The sequence below is a fragment of the Aricia agestis genome, chromosome Z, assembly GCF_905147365.1.
Source record: "Aricia agestis chromosome Z, ilAriAges1.1, whole genome shotgun sequence".
Lineage (NCBI taxonomy): Eukaryota > Metazoa > Arthropoda > Insecta > Lepidoptera > Lycaenidae > Aricia > Aricia agestis.
In genome coordinates, this window is record NC_056428.1 from 36,041,164 (window position 1) to 36,056,334 (window position 15,171).

Sequence of the window (15,171 nt, forward strand, 5' to 3'; positions counted from 1 at the left end):
ATATAATATTAAGTACTGACTTATAATTAATAACGTAAAACAGATATAACCGAAAATAATCTTAACTCGAATGAATAATGATACCACTTCTTATAGAAAGATATTGGGCAAGCGTTAGCGCGATGTAAGATACGCACGGCGCCATCTAGTCTGAATTTTTGGAACTAACTTAATTTGAACAAATTTTCGTATTTTTACCCCCTTACAACCCTTTTTTTCAGTAAAAAAGTAGCCTATGTCCTTTCTCAGGCTTTAGACTATCTGTATACAAAATTTCATTACAATCGGTTCGGTAGTTTTGGCGTGAAAGCGAGACAGACAGACAGACAGACAGACAGAGATACTTTCGCATTTATAATATTAGTATAGATAATACAAAAAAGTGGATCCACTAAATAAATTAATTATTTCAGAAAGAAACCAACAAAATATTTTAAAAATAATCCCACCAAAAACATTTCTTGTAAAATGTTGCCGAGACGATCACATAAGGTTCACCCTGTAAAAAAGATATGAGACCTCATGTAGTGCCAAGCTTCTGAACCTACACGGCCTAAATCTTCTGATCCTAACTTTACATACCCAGCTTTCTAGCCAGTGACCGCCATTGTATAATGGATGTCAGTGTTTCTAGCACTTCGAAAAGTAGCCAAACATTTTGATGATCATCAGTGTGACAGTGAGTATAAGAGCTACTCAATTAAGAGTTTGTAAGATTAATTAGTCTATTATTGACATCATATCCTAAGAATATGAATTATCTGGTACATCGGAAACCTATGAGGGTTCAAAAAAGACAATGAAACACTTCGAGAAACACTTCGGTAGGTAGTGCGGCACTACCTACCTTATTTTTAGGGTTGCCATCTTGTTTGGCAAGAAATAAAGTATATTCAGATCTCTGAAGTATTTTCAACAGTATTTTAGTAAAATGAACAGTACGATCGAGGAATTAATTAGAGCTATTGTCAAAACTAACTTGAAATTTAAAAAAAGTCTGAGCGTCTTGGTTTAATACGCCATAATAAAGTGTTGACATTTTGATGCTGAAAACAGTATTTTGTATACTTTATTTTCTTCAACAGTAAAAAGTATAATTTAATGAAAAACAGTATAATACTGTTTAAAACAGTATGGTTGGCAACCCTAGTAGTGCCCCTGGGTCTCGCTAGGCTCGTTTCAGCGGGTGCACTGCCGTGCATCCAGATACATCACATCGCGCAAACACCCTAGCTCACCTTGATTTTGAAATTGCATTCGCAAAATCAATAGACCGGATTCGCTTCCCGCGAGGCGGTAGGGCGGCCACCCACCCCCAGTGCCATCACTCAGGGGAATTAAAATATCACATGGAAATATTGTTTTTATTGAAACTTATTAATTTGTACCTTTTACAAACAGAGCTTTTGCTGTTAAAATAAAATGAATTTCAAGTTTTAAAAAACATAATATTTTATTGAAATTATTGAAAATAAACAATTAACTAAAACTTGTAAGCTTTGTAATATATTATTGAAATATTATGTTTGCCCTGTGACCTGCACATCTTTTTACGGTTCCGTAGCCAAAAGGCAATAAGCGGAACCCTTATAGATTCGTCATGTCAGTCTGTCTGTCTGTTCGTCCGTATGTCACAGCCACTTTTCTCCGAAACTATAAGAGATATACTATTGAAACTTAGTAAGTACATGTAGTCTGTGAACCGCTTTAAGGCCCTGTATTCCCAAAAACGGACGATTTTCAAGATTTAAAAGTGACAGTAGACACAAAAATATATGTAGTAATTTAAATTCTAAAAAAAATATATGTGTTAGTTAAGGATCTAACACAGTGGAATTTAAAAGTGACAGTAGACACAAAAATATATATGTAGTAATTTAAATTCTGAAAAAAATATATGTGTTAGTTAAGGATCTAACACAGTGGAATTTAAAAGTGACAGTAGACACAAAAATATACTTTGTAATTTAAATTCTGAAAAAAATATATTATGTGTTAGTTAAGAATCTAACACAGTGGAATTTATATTCCATTACACAATATCATGAACTTCACTCGATAGACAAAAATCCCAAACTTACCTCTTCTTGTAACGAATTTTCCATACTATGTCCAAATTATTTGGAATTTTCAGATAATTTTTGCACTGAATTAAAGACAAAGAATAAATCTAGGGCGATTCGTTCTTTTGACTAGATTTAATTGATGTATAAAAAACGACGATCAAAAAACTATAAAATAGCATGCGCAAAGTGTGTGACTGAAAGCGTACCAGCCGAACCTTTGCGCCTGCTATTTTATAGTTTTTTGATGATTCGAGTGAAGTTCATGATATTGTGTAATGGAATAAAAATTCCACTGTGTTAGATTCTTAACTAACACATATATTTTTTTCAGAATTTAAATTACAAAGTATATTTTTGTGTCTACTGTCACTTTTAAATCTTGAAAATCGTCCGTTTTTGGGAATTCAGGGCCTTAGGATTTTTATACAAAAATGGTAAAATTAATAAAAATTTTAGGGGTCCCCATAGATACAACTGAAACAAAAAACATTTTTTTCATCCAATCTATGCGTGTGGGGTATCTATGGATAGGTCTTCAAAAATCATATTGAGGTTTCTTATATCATTTTTTTCTAAGCGAGAGACACTCTTCCAAAGTAGTAAAATCACTCCCCCTCTAACTTCTAAAGTAGGGGCATGATAAGTCTAAAAAAATATATGATGTACATTACTAGTTACTACAAAAACTACCAACGAAAATTAGTTCAAACGAGATCTAGCCAGTAGTTTTTTTATACGTCATAAATGGTAAAATTTAACTTTCATTAAATCAACTGAAATATGAAAATAAATCAATAAACTCTTAATTTCATAAAAATAAACCTTATTGCTGCTGCGGAACCCTTCATGGGCGAGTCCAACTCGCACTTGGCCGGTTTTGAACTTAGGTATCCAATGCTTTATGTGTGTACAAAAGTAGTGGGCTTATGACCAGTTTTTTAGTGTTTAAATATTTTGTAGTAAATTTACTACTAAATATTTAAACACTAAAAATATAGTAAAACACTAAAAAATATACTTATAAATAAATAGTGTAATTTTGTATGGACCTGTGGCGTCTTTTTTTTTTCGCGGCCAGGGTTAAAACCATAACTATTTTGTAGCACTACATTAGAGAAGCATATATTAGTTATAAAAATTGTTCTAAGTAATATCGGAGCTGAGCTACGATTATTTTAGTATATTTATTTTTGCATCTTATGTTCACAAAGTCAATAGTAGTTAACGTTACTTTATGGAGCTATCCTCAACAAACAGGCGTAGAAAGGCTATATTAATCTGTTGGATATTATATTTCTCACTAACTATTGCCCACGACTTCGTCCGCGTCAAATATACGTGGGAGAGCCATGCTTCGGCACCAATGGGCCGGCTCGACCGGATAAATACCACGTTCTCACAGAAAACCGGCGTAAAACAGCGCTTGCGCTGTGTTTCGCCGAGTGAGTGAGTTTACCGGAGGCCCAATCCCTACCCTATTCCCTTCCCTACCCTCAATTATTCCCTTCCCTTCCCTTCCCTACCCTCACCTATTACCCTATTCCCTCTTAAAAGGCCGGCAACGCACTTGCAGCTCTTCTGATGCTGCGAGTGTCCATGGGCGACGGAAGTTGCTTTCCATCAGGTGACCCGTTTGCTCGTTTGCTCCCTTATTTCATAAAAAAAAAAATATGAATAATTTTTCATACATATTTTCACACTGGGTTTAACTCTCGTCCGGCTAAAATATAGCCAGACTCGAGACTATATTTCATTAGACAGTGGTTTTCAAAGGGCCGGATGCAATATTAGGCAATTATAATTATTGTTCTTGTGTATTAAATATGTTGTGGGTAAAATGACTCTAGGGTGTTGTTCCCATAATATAATGTTGATTATTTCCACTATTTAGGGAATTTTGCAGTATGCAAAGTAGTATGACGTCCGACGCCACCAGCTTTCGGCAGAATTTTCAGTCCAGCTTTTAATTTACTTCCCGACTCATTATCATTATAGAAGTACAGCTGCAGAAATGTTTTATAGAATACTAGCTGTCCCGGTGAACTTCGTGTCACTTTAAAACCTTCCCTGGATTTCTACGAATATTTTAAGACTAAAATCAGCCCAATCCGTTCAACTGTTTTCGACTTTAGCGCGACTAACACATTTGGAAATACATTTTTATATATAAGATATACTTATGAGAAGATTAACTATTTACTTGCACAAAAAAATATGAAAAAATCAAAACGATGGATTTGCATTTTTTTGCTAAAGCAAAATAAATAGTTAAAAAAACTCATTAAATGACGGCGCGGCGCGTAGATTGTATGCTAAATGGTTAAGTCTTCTCTAAAATGTACGAATAACTAAAATTAAAAATAAATGAGATGAATAATTAATTATTGTTCTTGTATCTATAATCTATATCTACAGGTTGTAACATAAGTGATAATACTTAAGTTAGGGTATACATTATGTGCCCCTGTATAAAGTTCACTCTGAAAAGAGCAGGGCTGAAAGACCAAAAAAATGTTTTTTGTGATTTGCGCGCCCTGGTGTAAAGAGTTTCCCCATACAAAAGTAAAAAAAAAAAATTCCCCTTCAGCTACTACTTTCACAGTAAACTCTAATACACGGGACTCATGCACAGTACACACCCTAAAGTATTAGCACTTAGTATTGTTATACCCTGTATGCTAATATTATTAAGCTGAAGTGTCTGTGTGTTTGAAAGTGCTAATCTCAGAAACTGCTTGTTCGATTTGAAAAAATATTTTTGTGTTGGATAGGCCATTTATCGAGGAAGGCTTTTAGCTAATTAAATAACGCCGTTTTATTGTATTTTCCTGAATATTCAGGTTATGATTGAATTTACGTTTAGTTGGAAATACGAACTTAAAATGCCTAATATCTCGGCTCCGATATAGTTTAGTTGTATGTCCTCCATAATAAAGTTTACTCCCCTTGATATGTTCTTTCATAATATGCCGGTTTGGTGAGTGGCCGCGAGATTTGAAAATGACGCCAATATTACCCAAACCCCAAAACTACAAAATATTTACATACAAAAAAATATTATTTAAAGTTTAAATATTTTGTAGTAAATTTTTACGCAGGAATCTAGGTAGTTAGGTAATATTTTAAGCTGATAAATAACTCAAACATGCTAAATATTTTCGTATGAGAAAATGATTTTGGTATTACGTACGTATGAGAATTTCGATGGTATCCGGCCTCTTAAGTTATCTAATTGATTTATTATTACTTAATACCTTGTTCGAGGTACATCGAACAGCTCAGCACTTTTTACATTATAATAATCGCTTTCGCATTTATGGCTGGTTTACACGTATTAAGTTGATAAGTAGTTAACTAAATTTTAACTAAATTTTAAGTTGTTAATTGCATGTAAACACAAAATTTAGTAGCATTTAGTAAGTACTAAACTAAATTGAACACTAATAAAACACAATTTTTCGTGCAATTTTTCCACTATATTAGGATATTATTATAACTTTTAACAAATTACACGACCGGTTTCGAAACAAATCATCATCAGGTGTTCCTCATCATTTGTTTACCACCTTGCCCACTTAGCTAATAGCTGTCACTTAGTTTTGTTACCCTCTGTGTAAAGTACAAGTAAAATGTAGAAAATGAAATGAAGAAAAAAAAAAGATTTAATGCAGAAAAAAATGTAGAGTCGCGATGAAAAGCTTCGCTAAAAGTTCACTAGCTTTTTGAATGATATTAATTAGAGTCATCAACATGAAGAGGTATAATATAACTGTAGATAATAGGTTACGACTTACGGGATTAGATTATAGACTAGATCAAACAAAATTTACAATATTTTGCTTCGAGTATCGAGACCCTTTGTAACAGGACATAATGCCTATTGATTTTGTATTAATATTAAAAAAGAAACGGTTTCAAAGTATTATGCCGTGGATTAGTTGGCAATCGGCTAACTGCCTACCCATGTAAAACATCCACAGATTATTGACGGCTAATTAATTAGTCTATGAAATGAAATTATTGTTTCGCCATTAGGATGGCGAAATAATAATTTCATTTGTAGATTTAAAAACTCTTTAAGAAAAAGACATGCTCTTCCTGAAAATCAGCAATTTTTCTACTCAATCTTCACACTTTTGGAGTCTGTGCTAGAACGAAAAATGGCTAAAATCCTTGATATAATAATATAATAAACTATTTCGGCCATTCTACGGAGAGCAAAATTTAAATGTCCCGGACTTGTACATACTCTGTAATATTATTATGTTAATCAAGTATGTAATATTTTTAAAATGTAAATGGCATCAGTATCTAGCTACAAACTTAAACACAGGCTTCTAATTTAAGTAATTCAGTCTAAATTAATTGAAATGAATTGAAGTCGTGTTCAAAAACCACGTCTTCCTTATTACTGTAACGTGTCCCCACACGTGCAAAATATCGACTCAATAGGCCCAGCCTATAAATAGTTATCATGAAATAATCGCGTGTCCGATCAAAAGTTGTAATTACCGTAACACATGCTGTTTTCGGATGCCCACCCAAAAATACCAGGATTTGGCACATAACGAGTGCATGGGTCGCTTCTCCTTAGTGTGTGCCACGGCCCATCAGCGGTCCCACGTCGTTAATGTTAGTGTGCCGCCGATAAAGAACGTTAGTATCTAATTCGCTTTGGTTACAAACTTGGCTAATTACCGTAATCTTTAATTTTAAATTATGTTTAAATTAGATTTTAATTATGTATTTTATGTTATTTTACATAATTTGGTCTACGTACGTTGCCATAAGCTAGTATTTGTCAATTGTGTCGTTATACCGTTACGTAAAACACTACATTTGTCTAATTACCGTACCCAAAAATTTTTAAGTCTCATTATCTGAAAAACTTTAATTAACTGTAACATCCCACATTTATTATTGTGTTCGTATCTTTCATTTCTTTAATATTTCAATGTGTCCAAGTTAAATCAACGAAGAAAAAAAAAAAAGGGTTACGGTAATTAGGCAAATAATACCAAACCGGACAATGGCCGATTTACTCATATTTAAGATGGCTGGTACCGCCTTCAAAAGTGTTAAAAAGAAGTAGTTAGAGAAATCGCTGAATTTTAGTAAAATTCTGAAAAAGCCACTTATAGCCTAGTATAAGGGTAGTTCAGCCCTTGTCAGGCCAACAACGTTTGCCGGGACAGCTAGAATTAGATAAAAATATCTTCACAGTGTTCGTCATCCCACATATCTAATTAAAAATCAACAAGATCTTTGCCTTTTTTATAAAATTTAAATGTGTTGAGAAATCACAATCCTTGGCATATTTTCATACCGATGTGGACCGACGGCGTACATATTATTAATGTTCGTTACCGCGCACAACAAAAAATGCCAATTAGAGAGGTACGTGAAATTATTACGCCGGGTTTACGTAACGTAACGGTACAGAACTAGTGTCACGTGGTATGTGTGATCTTCATCAAACTGAGCTAATGACTAGGCTAGAAGAGTTGTTAAGCTTGTACGTTTCTAGCGCTTTCGCCGTACAACTAGAGTTATAATATTATGACTCATTAGTAAGTTAAGGCCTGTAGACTGATATAAGTATGATATAACTCTACAGTTATAATATCACTATTATTATGATGAATAAAATTACAAATTGTAAATTGTTGAAGTGCATTGTAGAGCAAGAAGTAAGATTTTTTCTTTTAGTTTATATTTATATCAACGCAAACCTCTTTAATGATATTTACAACAAGAATAAAATTTAATAAATAAATTGAATTTTATTTTTGTTACAAAATATATTATTATTAAAGTACAAGGTCAAAGAGCGGGCATGTTGTTGCATTCCAGCAATGCGTCAAGTTAATGCGACCGTGTTGTACAAGTAAAACTAAGTATTGCCAAGCGCCTACTTGTTGACCTGTAAAATCCGAGACTGGCACCAAGGGCTTGTTAGTGTAAAATCAACCCTTAAAGGGATTGGATCAAGTGTTGCGTAAATCATAAAGAACTAGTGAGAATATAACAAGTTCAGTTTATCCTGATCGCTGGAAAACTCAGAGACGTTTGAATGAACTGAATAGAAACTAGATTGTTAGAGCACAATACAAAACATAGTATACAGTAGTGTAATTGGTTTGTGGTTGTGGTTTGTCAGTCAAATTCGTGTAATAATAGACAAGTACCTAATACTAGCCCAGTAGGGTTAGTTCAGCCTTGTATGGGAAGCTGAAATGAATTATAGTCAGAATTTTTTGTGCCAGTGTTTAGAGGAGGTCACAAATGGCTTAAATAAAAAAAAAACCGACCAAATCCGACGAGTGCGTTAGCCGCCATATTGGTTTAAAGGTCCAATCTTTTTTAGCTATATCACCTTTATTTTATTTTTTTACGAAAATGATAAGGACTAAATTTGTTGTAAATTTAATTTTCTACATTTTGAATAATTTTCTTATAATTTTCATTGTAAATTCAATATTTACGGAGATAAATGCAAAAAACAAGTCAAAGTATAATTTCGCTTGTATGTCAAATATTATCGAACTTAGTGCAAGTAATTGTAGAAATAAAGTTGTAGGTGATAGATCATTAAATTTCCTACAAATTTTATTCCTATTGTTTTTTTTTTAGAAATCAATATTTAAGCTCCTACACCTACGGTAAATGTACCGAGACCTACGAATAATAAAAACTATTTATTATTCGTAGACCGGGACCCAAGGGACTGAATAGAATTGAATAATTCTGATCTACTATAACAATTACGGCACAACCTACAACTGAATCGTTATTAAAAAATTGACCAAGTGCGAGTCGGACTCGCTCGTGATGGGTTTCGTACCATTATAAGGTAAAGATAGACAAAAATTTGTGCTTTTTGTAAATTAATTGTCTTAGTGCTGCTATATTTGATAAAGAGCAAAAAAGGCCACTAAAATCCTGTTTTTTATATGGGAGCCCCATCAAATATATATGTTTTTAGTACTTCTTTGTTGTTATAGAGGGAAACAAAATACATAATATTTGAAAATTTCAAGTCTCTACCTATCACCGTTCTTGAAGCCTGGAGACAGACAGACGGACAGACAGCGAAGTCTTAATTTTAACTGTAGTTAATTTAATGAGCTACAACTTTATTTCTGTTTTTTTTTCTGTATTGTTCGGGCCACGATTTTATGCTCGGGTCTTCTTTTTAACCGACTTCAAAAAAAGGAGGTTATCAATTCGACGCGTATGTATGTAATATTCCAGAACTGCCTAATTTTCGTATATCAGCGTCTGAACAAATGTGCCAAAATATTTCAAAAGTGTAAGTATTTAATATTTATGTATGTAAGTATGTATTTATGTATGTATGTTTTAATGTTTGTGTTCGCATATCTCTGGAACTACCATTGCGATTTCAGTAATTTGGTTTGCAAAATCTAAAAAAAAAGCAATTATTACTTTCTCGTTAGGAGTAACTAGAGTGGAGTGAAGACTCCATAACCAAAGTACGTATTAAAATTAAAAAACGTGCGATTTAAATACAAAAAAGTATAAAATAATAATTATTTTATACTTTTTTGTGAGTTTGAACTAGGTTTACAATTTCATGTTTAAAATTAATGAATTATGATTCAGTAAGTATAATACGCTCTTGAATAATATTAATCGATAGTTTTGAATCATGGAATATTTTGTTTTTCGAACGCGGGAATCGAACTTGTAAATTGCGAGTTAGAAGTTTGACCACTGGACAACGGAGGTCCTGTCATGTTCACAGAACAGTAGTTTCCATTTTCCAAGCATTCATTTCAGTCTGTTGATTCGGACGGATGATGTAATTGTAGTTTACAAAGCCTATTGATTCGAAATGGCGATTTTGACGATACTAAATAAGGGTGGTTCATCAAAGTGACTGCAATCTGATATCAACGATGTTACAACGCTGGAATAGACGTTCGGTGATTAATAATACGAGGACCAGCGTGAACGCCTCCGCGGCCCTGTGGCTTAGAGCGTGTCTCCTGAATCTGGGGACGTGGGTTCGATTCACACGTAATTTCACGCAACATAGGAATGTAATCTAGCCCTAAGTAATAATAATAACTCCCACAGGTTCGGTAATATTTCATTTCATTGCAACCAGGCCAGTTACGCAGGAATAATTTTATAGTGCCCAAGTGTGCGCGCAGGACACAAGAGCACTCTCTATTCAAAGGACTCTCATAACCCAGTGGAACGGAAGACCGACACGGCTGGCGAGAGATCCCGATTTCTCACCAGTCGTGTCGGTAAATCCTGATCTCTCGCTAGTCGTGTCAGTAAAAAGTCGGTCCTGCGCTGACTTTTGACATATCCATCCGACGCATGGATCATCTTACTTGTCAGACAATCAGGTGATCAGCCTGCATGGATCATCTTACTTGTCAGACAATCAGGTGATCAGCCTGCATTGTCCTAGTCAAACTTGGATATAACATGTTTCCAACGCGGGAATCGAACCCACGACCTCCGAGTCAGTCCGAGTGAGCCCCGCTCTAAATCACGGAGGCGTTTTAGCCCTAAGTAGTAAAACTTCGACTTCTTTCTTGTCCGACTATAAGTCAGATTTTTTTTTAATAGTTCTTAACATTGATACATTTTTATTTAATGTTCAATTGGGAATCGTCTCGTGGAATGGACGTCTATTTTACCTATATACTAAACTATTAAAATATATTTTCCCTTTTTTGTTTAACCCCGTACATGACTATTCATATAGGGGGTAAAACAAATTATTATTTTTAACAAAAAATTAAAACCGACTTCCAAGGAAAAACAATTATAACATCCATATAATATGAACTAAAAAGTATTAAATAATTTTTCTTATCTTATAGTGCCTTTTTCCGAATTCGGCTAAACCTCAACTATTTTTGTACTATCTTCATCATTTTGAAGTCGGTCATCAAAACAAAAATTTCGAAAATCGGTTCACAAACGGCGGAGTAGTGGTCGAACATACACAAAAAAATCCACAGCCGAATACATTATAACCTCCTCGTTTTTTGGAAGTCGTTTAAAGAAGGGATAACATTTTAGGGTGTTAAGCTTTGTTCACACTGTGCCTTTTTCTGTTTTTCAAGGGCATGCGTTATAGCGCAGACCGCAGTCAACAGCGAACGTGAGGCATGCCCGCGACGCATGCCCTCTGACCGTATCCAAAACTTTCGCTTTGTTATTAAAAATGACAGTTGGCGTTGCGTTTGTCGACGCATTCAATTATTGTATGCGCCAAAACGAAAGTTAAATGAAAGAAGATGACGAAAGTTGAAGACGAAAGCGCATAGTGTGGACATAGCTTATGTGTCCCTAATTAGGGTCAATTCAGACCGCAACGTGACGAGGCGAAGCGTGACGCGGCGTGGGATAAATTTGTATGGATTTGACATGAGACGTCTTGCAAGTCTGTCAAATCCATATAATACATCTACAGGTCACGTTGCGGTCTGAATGAACCCTTACAGTTTATTGTGATAGTGACAGCGCTGAAAGAGCATTTTTTTTGGATTTGTATGCTCAAGCGCCCAGCGTCATGAATTTTTACAACATTTAAAAAAATAACGTTACTCTTTCAGCGCTTCCTTCTCACGTCGAACTCGATATATATATGTCGCAGTCCACTGGTTAAAATAGCCGTTCGTTCTAACAGCTCCTTTGACTGAATAACTTTTCCTTTTAGTAGAAGTATCTACGCTACGAACGCAATAATTCAGTGCTAAATCAGCAAAAATTGGCGGCCTCACCCATCACTGATTTGTATAGGCAGTTGTAAATAACAGTTTTGGTAAGTTAAAAATTATAATAACTTAAAGTTAAGCAAGCAAGTTAGCAAGTTTAATAACTAGTTCAGCAGTTAAAACTAGGCAGTAAAGTAAACAAAAATGAGTACTTAAGTACTTAATGTAAAAAGTAAACAAAAAATAAAACATAATGAAATGCATCAGTGAATATTATCTTATAATTAAGAAGGAAAATAATATTAAGTGGGCGGTAAAAATATTATTATTGAACGAGCGGTAATACGTGTGGGCAGTAATAAAAAGAAGTGTCAATAATTAATCAACCGCCATTAAATTAAATAACTGCTCACTATTTTTTCAACTGATCATAATAACATCTCGAATAATTCAATATAGCAGCTCAAAAAGTTAGTTCCGTTTGAGGTATTACTAGCTATTTGACCGAGCTTAGCGAGATTCGGTATTCGATAAAACTGACATTATATATATATATATATATATATATATATATATATATATATATATATATATATATATATATATATACTCGTATAACTCGGTTAGCTACTTCCCTGAACAACCCTTTCTGATAATCTGCGTGTTGGCAGGCCGTGGGCAGTGGGTGTGGGAGTAGTGGGGTGGGGAAAAAAAATGAAAAAAATGTAGGTTCAGCTTTATTAAAACTTCGTTAGCTACTTCCCTGAACAACCCTTTATGATAATCTACGTGCTGGCAGGCCGTGGGCGGTGGGTGTGAGAGTGGTGGGGTGGTGGGGAAAAAATGAAAAAAATGTAGGTTCAGCTGTGTTAAAACTTCGTTAGCTACTTCCCTGAACCACCCCTTTCTGATAATCTGCGTGCTGGCAGGCCAGGCCAAATTAACACAGCTGAAGCTACATGACTGATTTGGTAGTCAGCTCTCCGTCGATACTACTGATAGATACATTACTCAATAGTCAATACACATAGATCTACACTCCCCTCCCGCGAGCGCACCCCCGCGCCGCCTTAGTAGCGCCCACTTCGAAACGTACATCTATGAAATATTTTATTTTGATAAGGATTATTAGTAAAATAAATGCATTTAAATGTAGTCCAAAAAGAAATCAAGATTTTTAAATAAAAAAATGGTTGTTGTGCCTCACTTGACATAGATAGGTATAGTGCGTCGCGGACATTGTTGTAGATATTTATAAGACCTACATTTACTTACAACATTGTATGGCTCTATCTTTTATAGTTTAGGCAGCGTACGCAAAATAAGTAAATTTTCTGGTTGTTTCCGAAAAACTGAAATATTTTACGGAACCCTATATTTTCCAAAATAAAAAATAGCCTATGTTACTCGTAAATAATGTAGCTTTCGAATGGTGAAAGAATTTTTAAAATTGGTTCAGTAGTTTTTGAGCCTATTCATTACAATTAAACAAACAACCAAACAAACAAACAAAGTTTACCTCTTTATAATATTAGTATAGACAAGAATTGCTCGTTTAAAGATATAAGATATATTTTTTATTTAATTATTTTTACAAATCAATGTCCTGGTTGCTTCTAGTATAATCTAGGTCCACAGCACAGCAATGTCTAGAGCTGATTTTGTAATCGGAATGTCATTATGAACTAAGCCGACTAATTATTGTGCATTTGATGTTGAATGTGTAGTTTTTTTATGAAGAAAAAAGATATCTACATTACACATTACAGTACATTTTGTGTATAATAATAATTTGAAGATAATACCTATTATTTAGGGAGATTGCACTTGCTTACATATAAGTGTTTAGGTAGACAAATAATATACATTGCAGCTGTCGTATATATATTATGTCGCAGCCGACTGGTTTAAATAGCCGTTCAATCAAACAGCTAGCCCTTTGACTGAACAACGCCATTCAATCACACGGCTATACGTCGTTTAGCCGATTTGTTGACTACAACGTTCAACACTACAGCTAGACGACGCTAAGCCAACTGGTTTGTTTTTGTTTTGGCGGGGGGCTGCGCCCCCGAGCCCCCCTTTATTTGACGGCGGTCGCCGGCTGCTGCCGCAGCACGCTCGCTGCGCTCGCTTGGCTCCCTCTGTGTTGTGGTCTAAGTTCTAACCTAACCTAACCAACTTTTGGACATTCTGGATTGTGTTTGTTTTTATTTTGACGGGGGGCTGTGCCCCCCGTACCCTTTTTCGGGGGAGGCTGCGTCCACCCATTTCATAATCCCGTAATTTCTTCTCGAATATTTGTTGAAATTTTAATTCACTCGTATGTGCCTCCACAATTTTTGTCTCTTTACTAACACTTGTAACTTTTATTAAATACTTCCTTTCCGAAAAACAACCACAAACACCAACAAACACCTGTTAGTTGACGCCATATTGTAAATAAAACGCACCTAGCGCCGCAGCGGTGCGCGCTGAACTACTTCAATTAGACGGCGGCTTTTGAATCAGCTGTAGTGTTGAACTTTTTGAGCGACTAAAATATTCAATATAAAAACTAGACGTGTGATTGAATGGCGTTGTTCAGTCAAAGGGCTAGCTGTTTGATTGAACGGCTATTTAAATCAGTCGGCTGCGACATAATTGTATACCGACGCGCTCAGAAAACTTCGATAGCGCGATGCAGGAATGTTAGACGAATTGTGGGTACCGCCATATCACTCCCCCCCCGAAGACAGGTCGAATCTTAAAGTCTTGTCGCTTGAGTCGCCAATGCCAGAGAGTTCCAGTGAGTCGGAACTGTTGCAGTGAGTCCCAGACCCCAGCGAGTCGGAACTGTGATACTGCTGCATGGGATCCAGTGAGTCGGATAGCTGCCGTGTGGGGCCGATGCTACGTGCTGACCAGGAGAGATGTGCTATGCTTGCTGACTGGTCGGTGTAGTGAGATTAAAGCCCGATGATGCCGATGCGGAGTTGCCCAGGCCGCGGTACATTGCGGCTAGTGGACGATGTATCCGATGAGGCGATGCTGGCTGGCGCGGTGCGGAGGAGCGGGGAGTGATAATGATGAAGGAGGCGTGTTCTGTCGAGGGTCACCAATGTGGGATGAAGCTTGGTGGCCACAAAGGAAGATATTAGCGAGGTGGTATGCCCGGTCAGGTCGAAGCCCACGTGATATATTTCAGCTGTCGTATATATACCGACGCGCTCAGATAACTTCGATAGGTAATCGATAGCGCGATGCAGGAATGGGTAAAGGTACCGCCACAAGTGCATTTGTTGAATAAATAATAGTAAATTATTACAACTCGAGACTGACGGCGACCATTGTTTGTGCAACGGGATAACGATGGACGTTGCCATGGAGACATACTTATTTAGTCATTTAAATAAAAT